Source organism: Chrysemys picta, chromosome 1 (assembly GCF_011386835.1).
Source record: "Chrysemys picta bellii isolate R12L10 chromosome 1, ASM1138683v2, whole genome shotgun sequence".
NCBI classification, from domain to species: Eukaryota; Metazoa; Chordata; order Testudines; family Emydidae; genus Chrysemys; species Chrysemys picta.
The window spans coordinates 119,728,969-119,743,946 of record NC_088791.1 but is presented as its reverse complement, the minus strand read 5'-3'; the positions used below and the strand labels follow the sequence as shown (position 1 = coordinate 119,743,946).

General features: G+C 40.9%; 1 protein-coding gene and 1 long non-coding RNA gene across 9 annotated transcripts in view; one reads left to right on the top strand and one right to left on the bottom strand.

Moving 5' to 3' along the window:
- Positions 1–14,978, bottom strand: part of SOX5 (SRY-box transcription factor 5) — an 807,001-nt gene that overhangs the window by 424,301 nt on the left and 367,722 nt on the right. The gene's annotated exons all lie outside the window — the stretch shown is intronic.
- On the top strand, positions 3,944–9,354 carry LOC135975819 (uncharacterized). The gene is made up of 3 exons (XR_010592865.1): positions 3,944–4,202; positions 7,021–7,115; positions 8,527–9,354. It is a non-coding gene; the product is annotated as an uncharacterized LOC135975819 (long non-coding RNA).

The window sequence follows — 14,978 nt, the reverse complement described above, 5'->3', positions numbered from 1 at the left end:
GGTACAGAACTCTTCTGGATCCTGATCTAATGAAGAGTTAGTATTCCAGATGTTGTAACTTTAAACAAGATGCTAGCAAGTAATTTAGATTTTAGGTGGGGGAGGGAAGTGGCTTTTACAAAACCCAATATAAAACTTGATATATAAACCTGATATAACGTTTCCAGTGATTTTCTGAAATTTCTGTGAAAACATTGTTTGTCTTTCAAACAGTGTTGGAGACCCAAATACAAAAGCACTGAGCTGGTGTATGAGAACTAGCAATTCACTACACAAAAGAATGAAACTGACCTCTCTGTAAGATAAAAGGAAACAAATAAACTTCAAAGGTAAAAACTAATTTTCAGTTTTTAAATGCTTTATATTTTAATTAATTTAAAGTTTGCAAAAGACTGAAAACGTATATATGGTTGTGACATACTATACCTTGGTGGAGCGTCTTGTAACCCCCATATTCCTCATCTGTATATAATTGTGATACTGTGTATAAAGCACGCCATGTGAGATATCAGAGGAAAGGGTATGATCAGCTGAAAGTCACTGTTCTATTTAAATACGTATATCATTAATGCAGATGAAGTTATGAGAATTCTGTTGTATAGTTGTCACTAAAACATGCTGTAAGTTGGGGAATCAGCCAGATATTAGCGCCCCAGAGACAACAGCAAGGAAAGTAACCAATGGCCGGGTGGGGTGTCAAACAACCCATCAACAGCCATTGTCCAGCAAGGGAGCTACAATTCAATGACTCACCTGCATAAGGCCACACCAGGGGAATTGCTCAACCTTACCTGATGGCTTAGCAATTCCCACCAGACATGCCTGGACTGTGTTCTCCAGGAACATGGGACTGAGGGTATAAAACAGAACACAGAGGGCCCATGCTTCACCATTCTCCGTCCCCCACCTATGCTGCAAGCAACAAGGACATTGGGAAGACTTAAGACTCCAACAGAGGCGACTGGCCCAGGTTTCAAGGGTGAAACCTGTGTACTATGAACTGCAATATCCACAATGGTGAGGGTGAGAAAAACTACTTAATGTAGATGTTGCCTAGTCTAAAAGGGTTGAGAGTTTAGACTGCATATTTATATTTTCTTTTCTTTTGGTAACTAACTCTGACATTTTGCCTATCACTTATAATCACTTAAAATCTATCTTTTATAGTCAATACATTTGTTTGACTGTTTATCTTTACCACTGAGTTTGCCTGAAGTGTTTGGTAATTCTGCTCAGGTTTTGCAAAGGCTGGTGTATATCCACTTTCCATCGATGAAGTGATGAACCAATTAATAAATCTGCCCCGCTCCTCTTGAGCAGTGCAAAATGGTATGTTCTGAGGTACAGTGCTGGGAGCAGGGGGGATTTCGCTGGTGCCTTGTTCTGTGTGATTCATGAGTGGCTCTGGGAGCATTCATGCAATCTAGCTGGGTGTGGGGCTCCATATGCATTTGTGCTGCGTGATAACAGCACCTGGAGGGTTTGCTGCTTGTCACTAGCAAAGCATTGTGAGATACAGCCCAGGCTGGAGAGAATTAAGGGGGGCACAGCAGTCCCACATTCCCAGGCTGCACCCTGGGGGTCCTGTCACAGTGGTGTCATTAGTAACATGGGAAACTAACTTTTAAAAACTTGGGGCTAGATTCTCAACTAATGTAAAATGCATAGCTCCACTGAGGTTACTGAAGCTTTGATAATTTACACCATCTGAGAATCTGGCCCTTCACTGGAATCTTGACTTATTTATTAAGATGGAGCTTGATAAACTTACGAATAAGGCTGCGAGTCTTTCACGGAGGTCATGGAAGTCATGGATTCTGTGACATTCTGGGACCTCCGTGACTTCCGCAGTGGCTGGTGCAGCTGACGCCAGAGCCACCTGAGCAGCTGGGCACCGGCCACTGCTTGGGTAGTCCCAGGCAGCTGGTCCAGGCTGTCCTGGAGCAGCAGCAGTGGCGGGTACCAGTAGCACTCCCTTCTCCCCCCCCTCACAATCAGTACCTAAGATTTAGTCACTGGTATTTTTAGTAAAAGTCATGGACAGGTCCTGGGCTGTGACTTTTTGTCTATTGCCCGTGACCTGTCCATGAGTTTTACTAAAAATACCCATGACTAAATGGTAACCTTACTTATGAACAAGATTACCTGACTGGGTTACTTGCAATAGCAAAGGATTGGACTCAGTGACCCAACAGGTTCCTTCCAGTTCTACGAATTATGTCCCTTTAAAAGCGTATAGTAAAACATTACAGCATAATTGGCAAGCTAATTTTTTATTATTTTTTTTAGAGTCGCCAATGAGCTGAAGAAAAGCCTCCCCATGTACATGACCTAGAACAAATTTAGAATGCCAATCTATAATGCTGTCCACAATCCAGCACAGGGACATGTATTGCCAGCTTCCCAGCCTGTAATGCGTTCACGCTGAAAGTGGAACACAACTTTAGGTCCATTCTTTTCCGGCTTTTATCCTAAACATAGGATCAAAACAGGAAGGGGATCAGATCAACACTTTCCCCTTAAACATATGCAGACCCCAAATACTGTGTAAGGTACCATGATCTGGTTAACTATTTCTGTACTCTTCAGTCTGGGCTGATTCAGAATCAGGAGCAGTAAAACACCTGTGAGAAAGCCAGTTACCATAGTATTTTTGAGAAGGATGGGGCCAGAAAGAATTCAAAATCCCATAAGAAAGCCTGTTGTCACTAGATATTCTATAAAATTATGAGCCTAAAGGGGATCAGAATCTTTGGATAATAATAATAATTACTACTAATTTCTATTATAATAATGTCTAGGACACTAGGCATGGACCAGAACCGTATTGTGTTAGGCGCAACACAGAACAAAAACATGGTATCTGTTCCAAGGATTTCTTGCAAGCCAAATCTCTGAGCCTTTTGGGATTTGCAATCAACATTTTTGCCTCTGCCTCAATTTCCTTCTTTCCACTGCAGAAAGTGCCATGGAGAGTACAATTAATGTGGACCTAGTGTGAACATAGAGGAGACTGGGAACTTGGGGTAGGGAACACATACAGGCGCTGGGTTTCTCATTTACCTGAGGTTGTATCTTTAGTGACAACCTCCTATCTTTCGCCAGGAGGTTAGTCTGTAAATGGCAGTGTGTGTGTGGGGGGGGGGGGGGAGGAGGGATGATAGTATCACTCACAACTGTTTCCCTGTTACCTTATGTTTCCCACTCTCCTCCCAGTCACTTGTAAGAAGAGACACAGCAGGTGGATACAACATGTAGATTGTATACTTTTTGGGATAGAGCCTGTCTTTCGCTGTATGTGCGTGTGCATGTGCGCACAGTGCTTAGCACAATGAGCACAGATCCTTGATTAGGTTATACCCATAAATAATAAAGCAGTAATAGTGGCTCCACTCATGACCGTGAGGAGATGCAGAGTCTGTCCTTTTCTATAGTATCTCTCCTCAGAATTGCTCAGTTTAGTGCAGAGTTGACTCACGTGGCCCCTTGGAGTTTAATACGCACCCATTTACAAATGCAGAAGCAAGCCTCACAGTCTAGCTCCAAGTACTTAGGGCCAGATTTTTAAAGATATTTAGGTGCCTAGTGGGATTTTCAGAATCATCCTGATTTCAGTGGGTTTCAAGCACCTAGAGGCTTTTGAAAATCCCATTAGGCACCTAAATACTTTTAAAAATCTGACCCTTAATGCCCAGGGCTGGGAGTTGAAAGAGGGCATCAAATGGAGAATAAAGAATAGTCAATAAAAAGGACATTAAGTTGGCAAGACTCTTACAAAAGTTCAGCAAGGCATGCTTGTGCAGTGAAATGTTTAGGAATACTGAAAAATCCTTGAAGTGCCAGAGGGGCTGCCTACCACCACTGGGGCATTCTCTGCTATGTTCAGTGCCCTCTTAGATATTTTTTTTTTTGCACTGCAATTAAGTTTTGTCCCCGTTAATCATTCCACAATTACAGTGCTTTACAGTCCCTTCCTATTCTTGGGTTTTTTTTTTTTTAAACTACACTGCAATATTCCAGTGTTTCTGTTGTGATTGTCATGATGGAAGCAGAGCCAGTGCAATTTGCCCATGTTTTACTAACCACCATCTGGCAGGGATATGGTGACATGTGAATCTTCACAGGACTCTTGTTTTTCTGCTATCTGCTGGACAACTAAGGAGATCATCAGGCTGCTGGGATGAGTGCCAGATGGTAGGCAGGTATGTTTATGAGTTTAAGATTCTTATTTTCTATCAGTGCTTGCACATGCTGTTCATGTAGAGGCAGAAAAAGTGAAAGGGGGGGGGGGGGAAGTAAATGAATCAGTGACTGGACTACAACTGCTCAAAACGTGGCTTTTTCACAGTTCACCCCTCATTTGTTGTTCTTGTTCCAACAAGGCTTAAAGGTTTTTAACTGAATGATTCTTTTCCACGTTTTTACTCAATGACACATTCTCAGAAAGCTTGACTTTGGTTTGGAACATGTCTCCCCTCCTTGGAGATTCTACTTTCTTCTAGAAGGATACGACTTGGGGCCACCCTCTACTTTGCAAGTGTGTGCACAGTGCGGTGTCCTGGGAATAGGTTTATGAACAGGGAGCCTGACAGTAGAATAATCAAGTTCCAGAAGCTTATTGTAGGAGGGCGCTTAGACTCTGGGAGCCAATTCTCCATTCTGCTTCACAAGTTTACACCAGCGTAACTCTTCTATTGCCTTCAATGAAGTTACACTAGTGTAAAACTGTTGTGATGGAATGGAGAATCATTCCTTTGGATTATAAATACTTACAAAAGCCATAAGATAACTAGATAACATAAGTATTCAAGATCACTTATGATGGAGCGGGTCTGGAAGAAACGTGTGTTACTGCTGTTAATTATGCAAAATAACCCCCAAAAAACCACATTCACCTTGTGCCCGTCTTACTAACGCAGGTTGCAAATCAGCGTGCGGTTGTTACTGAGGGAACAGTTCTGTGATTTATGTAATCTAAAAACGTGCACAGGGATTCCCCCTTTTTTTCCACCACCTTAGGTAAGGTAATTACTATGGAAATTATCTGCTAGTTTATTAATTAAACATCTATAGAGATGACACGCATGGTCTCGCTTTCTCAGTAAGTCTTGGCATAAGGCAGTACACAGAATTTTGGCAATCAGCTAACAGTAGAATAGGCTGGAGGACCTAGACGTACCCAAGCCTTCTTGACACAGGAACAGCTTCTCTTCCCTATGCCAGAGGTTCACTCAGTGCCAGCTCCAATGCACACCCCCTTCCAGGGATGGCTCTTGTCCATATTGGCAAACAAAATAATAGAGAAGAAAATATGAAATTACTCTTCAAAATACAAGTGGAGGGATGAGCACAGAGCCAAGCTAGAAGTATCCAAATGTGAGATCCCACACTGCTAAATGTCACTCTAAAATATGTCACTCTTACAACAAGTCAAACAAACAGGTTCATCCACAAAAGGATGAGAGCACGGTGGGAAGATAAGGGTAGACCATTTGCACTCCAGATAATAAATATGTAAAGCAGCATTACACAAATTACAAATAAAAACAGCAGCAGGGCCACCAAGATCATTAGCGCCCTAAATGGAAGCTGGCTGTCAAAATTCGTCACCAAATATACGGGATTGCAGGGAGGAGGAGGAAAAGTGAATACAGAACCCAACAGGCTAGCAGTTAATGCAAGCCAATCTGTTTATCCTATTCTAAATAAGGGATCCAGGACTTGCTTTGGAACAGCTACAGTGGAATAAACCAGGAGTTCAGGATGACAATAAGTCTATTTTATTTAACAACCTGTGGCTGATCACAAGGGGGCAGCAAGTTCTAGATGGCTGAGAATGGTAGCAGAAAAGGGTTTTCTGATACAAGATACAATCAACATTTTTAGCTTTGCCTACGTTTCCTGTGACACTGCCACTTGTCATCGCAGACATAGCAGAGATAAAAGTGTGAGCTGACTTTGCTACAAAACTTGGGGGCTAGACAGAACATAAACTTGAATTCAACACAGAGTACAAATGTCTATGTTAGATAATTTCTAAGAGTCTAGGTGTTTTATGGATTTCCTGGCTCCAAGTCTGACTTCTGACCAAGGTCTGCTCAGCATGCGATGCAAGGGGAGGCAGCAAAGGTTCCACCGTTGTGCTTCACAGGTCCCTGTGGGCATAAGTCAGAGACCTGTAGGTCTTTGGGATGCTCTTCTGGCTTGGTACAGCTCGCAAATGTCTGTCATATCACCAGAATGATTTGTTAAGCCCCTTCCTACCTCAGCACACATGCCATGTCAGGTAATGTAGAGTTGGCTACTCTAGCTATGTCTAGCTATGCTACTTTCGCCCAATATCCTTGTGCCAAGGGCCAACCAACCTGTGAATGAAAACAATTATTTCATATTCATCTGTGTTATTGGGAAAGCATTATCGGAATAGGCAAATTTGTTCTTATCCTCTGAACTAACCCAAACTATCTTAGAAGTTAGATGAAGTTTGGTCAATTTTTTATTCTTGTTTCTTTAAATTTTTTGTACGTCTGCAATTTTGCATTTCAGCCAGGACTGGGAACAGCAAAAAACTAATGGCAAAGCTTTTGTTGCAGTAATTTCCAGTCCAGCCAAAACAAGATTCCTATTTTGATCCTCAGACCTTAGAGGCATGAATGAGGATAGAGAGCCAGGTTCTCAGCTGGTACAAAATGTAATAGCTCCAGTGAAGTTGATGGAGCCATGTCAATTTTTATCAGCTGATTATCTGTCCTGGAGTGTTGGATGGTTACCCAAACTGAACCTTTTCATAGATTATAAGGCCAGAAGGGGACCTTATACTAATCTAGACAGAGCTCCTGTATAACACAGGCCATAGGAGTTCCCTGAATTAATTTCTATTTGAACTTGAGAATGACTTTAAAAAAAAAAATCCAATTTTGATTTAAAAGTTGCCAGTGATGGAGAATCTACCACAACCCTTGGTAAATTGTTCCAATGGTTAATTACCTTCACTGTTAAAAATTTCCACCTTATTTCCAGTTTGAATTTCTCTAGCTTCAACTTCCAGCCTCTAGATCTTGTTACATCTTTGCCTGCTAGACTGAAGAACCTGCTATCAAATTTTCGTTCCCCAGGTAGGTATTAATAGATTGTGATCAAGTCACCCCTTAACTTTCTCTTTGTTAAGCTAAAGAGATTGAGCTCCTGGAGTCTATCACGACAAAACATGTTTTCCAGTCTTTTAATGTAGCCTACAGGTATAGGTATTTGCTAGGCCAGGCATAGGCATAAGTTAAGGTAGTAAAGCAATGAGCTTACAGGCTTCAGGCTTCAGGCCTCTAAAACAATAGTTTAGCTAAACTAGGTATAAGGCCCAAAAAGTCTTAGCAGAAGCAGTTAACCAGGAATAACCATAGGGGGGAGGGATAGCTCAGTGGTTTGAGCATTGGCCTGCTAAACCCAGGGTTGTGAGTTCAATCCTTGAGGGGGCCACTTGGGGATCTGGGGCAAAATCAGTACTTGGTCCTGCTAGTGAAGGCAGGGGGCTGGACTTGATGACCTTTTAAGGTCCCTTCCAGTTCTAGGAGATGGGATATCTCCATTAATTAATTTATTTATTTATAGAACATAAAATATCTCAAGATAGAATGCTGTAGTGCAGGGGTCGGCAATGTTTGGCACGTGGCTCGCCAGGGTAAGCACCCTGGCAGGCCGGGCCAGTTTATTTACCTGCTGACGCGGCAGGTTCGGCCGATCGCAGCCCCTACTGGTTCACTGTCCTGGGCCAATGGGGGCGGCGGGAAGCGGCGTGGGCGAGGGATGTGCTGGCCGTGGCTTCCCGCCACCCCCATTGGCCTGGGACGGTGAACCACGGCCAGTGGGGGCCGCGATCGGCTGAACCTGCCGCGTCAGCAGGTAAATAAACAGGCCCGTCCCGTCAGGGTGCTTACCCTGGCAAGCTGTGTGCCAAATGTTGCCGACCCCTGCTGTAGTGACTAAACTGTTGACAGGTAACCACAAGGTGCTAGTCTAGACCAGCTTTAGATATTTTTAGGGCCCTTCATTTAAAATTTTTATTTTATTTAATTTTTCCCAGGACTTTATCGGTGTTTATTACTACAACAACAAAAACAGGTGAAAATTGGTGGAAAAAACGATTAATTTTTCTGGGTAAATATTGGGGTTTATTTTGGTGGACAGAAGGATGGGGGGAAAGCAGTCAGTAGATTAATGCTTTGATGAATGAAATTCAATGTGGTTTGCTGCAGAACTAAAATAGAACTCAAAACACAATGCCACCTTTGAGTTTAAGAAAACAATATCTCTCTAATCCCCAAATAAAACTTTTCATTTGAATAAACAGTTTACTGTTGTAGACTTAGAACTATTGGCTTATAAATATTTACATTTCATAATTGGGCCACACCATTGCAGCGCATACACTCAACTTCATTCTTTTCTCTTGATTTTTTTTAAAACTTTTTTTTAACTTTTTAACTTCTGAAATGTATTCGGTTACAAATTTTTGTTTTCTTCCCATTTTAGTGTGCTGGATGTTTAAACCGTTATCTTCTAACAGCTTGACATGTGTATGTGGTGGGCGTGAGATTCATCAGTATGTTCAGATGCGCACCACTTCAGAGCTTGTGTGCGTGTCTGTTTGTTTATTGTGTGCATCTTCTAGACTAATAGTCTTACTTCAATAGACAGCTTTGCATATATACAGACTAATGTGTTATCATAATATATTGCATTCTCCTAATAAAACAAGTTATTCTTTATATATTTGAATGATATAAAAGTAGGGTGAAAATAGGAAAAAATAAATAAAAATAAAAATAATACTTTTTGTAAAACCCTGATTTTTACTGAAAAAATCCTGTTTAAACTAAAAATGAAAGGGCTTAGATATTTTAAAGTTAGGAACATCAGCAGGTGTCCGACCACAACAATGCTGTGGTAATTAATGGACTTATATGCTAACGACCTTGAGGTAAACAGACTAGTAACCTACATGAGAAGGACACCCCAACATTAGTAAGGTGAGAAAATACAAATAAGGAAAAGGGAATGAACCCCCTATTGAATATACATTAGGAATAGCGGTGTCAATATAACACCTTATAAAAGTTGTATCCCAGCCTGCATGCCCTGGGTGATGTAACTCTTGGGAGATGCCAGAATGACGACCATTGGTGATAGTAATGAGGAAGATGAGGAGGAAGATAATGACCACACTTCAAGTTGTTCTGTAAGGGAGGGTGTGAGTCTATGGATGATCAGATACTCACTCTGTGTTCTCTCTCTACTTCTCTGCATTGTAGTGTTTGTAACTTTGCTAACTACGTGAATAAAATGATTGCAAATACAGAAGGTTTGTCCTAAGTGTGTATTGCAACCATCCATGTGGGGGTTCCCAAGTGAACAATAATTTTAATAATACTGGGCCTGATCTTGGGACAAGAATGTACCACACCTCAGAGCGTTAATTGGGAATTCTTAAGTACAGCATAATTAATATACAATCACTATATCAAGCAACATTAGTCATTCCTGTGGCTCTTCTCTGAATCCTTTCCAATGTATCAACATTCTTCTTGTACTGTGGTCACCAGAATTAAACCCCACTTAAAAACAAAACAAAACCCCTTTCAATGATGATTCCCTATTTACAATCTGAAGTTGATCCACAAATCTTTTTTAGATAGCAAAATGAGGTAGGGTTCTTCGGAGCTTGCTTACATCAGCAAAACTGCACTATCTGGAGATTGTGTTGTAACATAACAATTCTCCAACATATTATACCCCAGTTTAGTCTTGTCTATGTTTAAACTATCTTACTGATTTTTGTTAAAACAATGGTGCTTAATCCTACTCCCATTTATACCAGTTTTACAATGATTTTACACTAAGGTCAGGTCTACACTATAGACTTATATCAGTATAACTACACCGCTCAAGGGTATGAAAAATCCACACCCCTGAGCAACGCAGTGATGTTGACCTAACCCCCGGTGTGGACAGCACTGTGTCAGCAGGAGAGCTTCTCCCATCAATATAGCTAACACCTCTCATGGAGGTGGATTAACTATGCTGATGGGAGAAGCTCTCCTGTTGGCACAGGAGCGGCTTCTTGTAAGTGCTACAGCAGTGCAGCTGCGCCGCTGCAGAGTTTTAAGTGTAGACTTGCCCTGACTTCAGTCAAATTACTCCTGATTTACACTAGTGTAAGTGAGGTCAAAATCAGGCCTCTGGATTCTACAGATCTGAAATACCAAGATCTCCTCTTACCATGTTCTTGGTAAGGGCTTCACCCTGCAAAGAAGTGTTTCCAACATCTTGGCCGATTACTAGTGTCACTGTTACTGAAGTACCTAGAAGCCCAAAGAAGGCTGGGTTCCCATTGAACTAGGAAGTGTACAGATATGTAGAAGAAGACTCCCTGCCTTGAAGAGCTTAAAATCTTAGTTTAAAGTAAAATGCCTTCCAAACAGGCTCCATTTTTGACTATTGTGTTTAACCAAGTAAAATCATTATTCACTTTAGCAGGTTGGTTTGAGGCACCTTTAAAGCACACAAGTCACTTTGTGACGTCCCTTCCTTTTACCTGAACAAGCACCTCCCCACAGCTCTCGCTCTTCACTCATGAGAATCTTATCAACAGTGGAAACAGAATCATGCCAGCTAGTTAAAAAAAATTCCTCACGCTATTTAAACAAGTCTGGTGTCAGCAAGGTAATAAGTGTAGACAGGGCTTTCTCTCTGTGAACCACATGGCAAAGCTGTTGTATAGACATACAAGAATAATTTAATCTACAGTACAGTTTTGCTGGCAAGATTGTTCTCGCCCTTCACATTGGTCTGGAAAATGATGCAAGAAAGGTGTTAGGAACAGCGAAGTTTAAACATGATTGTAGCTAACATGATGCTGGTCCTGTGACGGCAATTAGGTCCTAGTAAGATGCATCAGAAGTGTCTATCTATTAATCCTATTTAAAGCCTTTGGGCAATATTTGTTTAAGTGTAAAGCAATGAAGAATTTTTAGTAGGTAGGTATTACATAAAACATATGTAGGCTGTAAGCCCCTTGGGACAGGGATCACATCATCTGCTGTGTTACGAACATGCTTATTACTGCAAGTTGAAGCTAGCAGTTTGTGTTTAAAAATTAAAAACTGAATTTTTTTTGCTTTTAACTCTACTTATCTGTGTTCTTTTGACTACCAGAATGCATTATTGCTATTGCACAAATACACATTCCCACAATTAGTGAAAATGTAGACCTTCTGTGAAAATGTATTCCTCTTTCTGTTAGATTTGGAAGTTCAAAATAATCTTCCTTTTGGCCTTCTAAACCCAGGGTTGTGAGTTCAATCCTTGAGGGGGCCACTTAGGGATCTGGGGCAAAATCAGTACTTGGTCCTGCTAGTGAAGGCAGAGGGCTGGACTCGATGACCTTTCAAGGTCCCTTCCAGTTCTAGGAGATAGGATATCTCCATTAATTAAATTAAATTAAATTCAGAAAAGGCTATATGCCATAACTTCGGGATTTCCACCAGTTATACCTCTCTCTCGCTCTCCTGCGCCTCCCTCCCCAATGTCATGGTACAATACCATTAAACAGACGGGCGGTGGCTGAGTGTAAAACCTGAAAGTTAGAAGCCTTAATTGGTCCACATTCTCTGCATTTTTTTTAACCAAGAAAAACACATTTTAAAAAAAGTCATGTGTTTTTCTTCTTGCTCAAGGCCTGCAGAGCTCTAGAGTAAACCCTGTTCAACAGAGTATGTGCAGGATGCTTGCCATCCCTTTGCAACTCAGTACAGCTAGGTAAGATAACACAATGCAGCTTTTACCCACAAGGATTCCCCCAGGCAACCTCTGTAAAAGGGTTAATGACAGATGTTTCCATTAAAACTGACCTACCCCTTAATGTTGCTGCAGCCTGATCAGGGCCGGCTCCAGGCACCAGCTTGCCAAGCAGGTGCTTGGGGCGGTCACTCCGGAGAGGGGCGGCAGGTCCAACTATTCGGCGGCAATTCAGTGGACGGTCCCTCACTCCCGCTCGGAGCGAAGGACCTCCTGCCGAATTGCCGCTGCAGATTGCGATCGCGGCTTTTTCTTTCTTTCTTTCTTTCTTTATTTGTGCCGCTTGGGGCGGCAAAAACCCTGGAGCCGGCCCTGAGCCTGGTAATATCCTTGCTTTGTTCTTATTTGTATGGGAAAATAACACTCCATAACAAGTATCACACAACCCCCACTCAAAAAAAAAAAAAAGGTCAATTCATTTTAAACAGATGCGCACAATATTATTTCTAGTTACATTTGAAAAAAAAGGCTTCTAGCACAATGCTACTATTTACAGATAATTAAAAGATCTGCGTTCTGGTGTTCTGAACCCCTGAACATGATGTACATCTGTAGGCAGCATGGAATACTACTAATAGAAATCAGTAATGTTTCCTTGCAGACAGCCAACCAGATTGACACATCAGCCTAGTTGAAGTCCCCTGATCCAAAATAATAAATACTAAACTCTCTAGGACAAGTGCAATGTTCTTTACTGGGAATTCACTAGCTGGAGAAAACAAACAACAAAACCCTAAAAGCTATACAGGAAGATATTCTTTTATTTACTTATTTTTAAACATTTATCTAGAATTTGTTTCCATCACTCCGAGATTGGGGGGCTGGATGTCTCCAAGGATTGATAATAGGATGTGAAGGACTTAATTTCGCCAGCATTTGAACACTTTGGGAGTCCATACTGATTAAAACCTCTTTCTCATGCCTTTCCCCGCCAATGGCTCTTTGGTGGTCTATGTGACATGGACTGGTGGTCTCAGTTCAGTTTCTACTGGTATTGTGTTAACACCACAAAAATCATCACCACAATCAATATTAATTGGCCCTAACTGTCTCAGCAGAGAGACAATAGACAACCAAGTCAGGGTTGTGACCCTGCTACTGAGATGGTACCTTAGAGAGCGCATAATTTGGATAAAGGTAATAAAGACAATTAAGCTGACACTGAGCAATGAATAGTCTGATCAGTCCATCATTTATTTTAGAAAATACATTTCACCAGGAGATTTTAAAATACACATTAACATCAATAAACACTCTTGTAAGTCTAAAAGATTACTTCTCCAGAGACAGGACTCATCAAGGGCTAAATAGTATAGCTGGTTGGGAATTTTCCACTGATTTTTTTTAAAATGGAAAATCAGTTTCCACAAAATTAAAATGTTCCACAGGAAAATTTGGATTTTGCCAAAATTTTTCTATTTGCCATTGGGAAAATCAAAACAAACCGGGTCAACCTGAATGGAAACATTTTAGTTTGTGAAGCCGAATCAAAATGTTTTGTGAAGCATTGTGGTACATCATGGGAATTCTATGACTGTGGTGCATCATGCGAGATATAGCCTAGCCAGGGAATTAAGCCTGTAGAGGAGGATTTGGTTGCAAGACATCTGATCTACAATTCCCATGTAGCTCCAAGTCAGTCTCATCAGTATAGGATTGACAATTAGGCCCACTGCATTTTTTGGGTAAGCCTCTGAAACAGTGTTCTGTCACCCTCCTCCACTGCAAAACATACATGACCACTGTTAGAGTTGTTCAGATTCCATTTTTTCTAATCACCGTCAACCACAATCACACAATTATGCACAAGGCCAGCCCAAGGACTATGGAGAGAGACAGAAATAAGTCTTTGTTACACACCCCAAATTTCACTGACTTACATGTATGTTCTGTTCCTGTTAAAATTTTGTTAAAGGTGCTTTCCTCCCTTTTATTATACATGTAAATAAAATAAAATGGAAAAAGAGAATGGTGGTGGTGGGTAATCTTTAGACCCACATCCATTACCCCATCCAATCCTCTAGCTGCTGAAGTGTAGCAACAGTGTTTGGTCTTTCTTTCAACCCTAGTGATGGGTTCACATTAATTTAACATTTTCAGAGCTGACATTAGAAGGAAAAGGCTAAAAACTGCAGTTCCCAAATTGGACTTTGCTGGGTCTAAAGGTCAGCTCTACACTGGGGCTAGCTCACAAACTTTTAAGTAACAGAGAGTCCTGGATTTAGAAGACCACTTAGGCATGTACTTAAGCTTTCGTGGGTGGCTTATGCTCCAATACATCTGTTAGTCTTAAAGGTGCCACAGGACTCTGTTGCTTTTTACAGATCCAGACTAACATGGCTACCCCTCTGAAACTTTCAAGTGTTTCCTTCTGGCAGAATAACATGCAATATGTGATTCCTGAACTACAAGGTGGTGACTTTTAGAACTCTATGATTAGCACATATGTTCTTTTCCAAAGAGTATCTTTCTTAAAAGTATACTATAGCTCAAAGAGAAGTCATGGGCTTGATGAATAAATTACAGCATGAAGTTTTATAGCCTGTGTTAGCAGGATCATCATGGTCCTTAAAAATCTATGAATCTATGATTCCACTGATCTCTAGAGATTCCAATATTACTTGACTCAAAATGCAAAATATGGGCCAAAATATGTTCAATAACTAAATAATTTTTTTAAATGATCACCATTTAAAATATTTAGAATATTGAGCTACAACAATCTCAATTTTTTATGTTATGTTATGGAAGAAGGCCATCTTAGGCCTGGATTTAGAAGACCACTTAGGCATGTACCTAAGTTGATCTTTATTCAGGAAAATTCTTGAGCACATGCATAAGATTTAGCATGCACTTAAGTCCCATTAATGAGACATAAGCACATACGTAAGTGCTGTCCTGGAAAGAGACGTTTCTCTACATTGGTGCTTTAACTCGTAGGATCTAATGCCATCATAGCCTGAAGCTCCAAACTGCAATGTTTCAATTACAAATGACATCAAGCGTATATGAAAGTTGATTCACTAATGCTAAAATGAACAGAATTGTCACCTTGCCAGTTTTAGAGCTTATATATTTATATACGTATACATAGAGAAGTATGTTGATGGGTGCACTGAAATTATAAA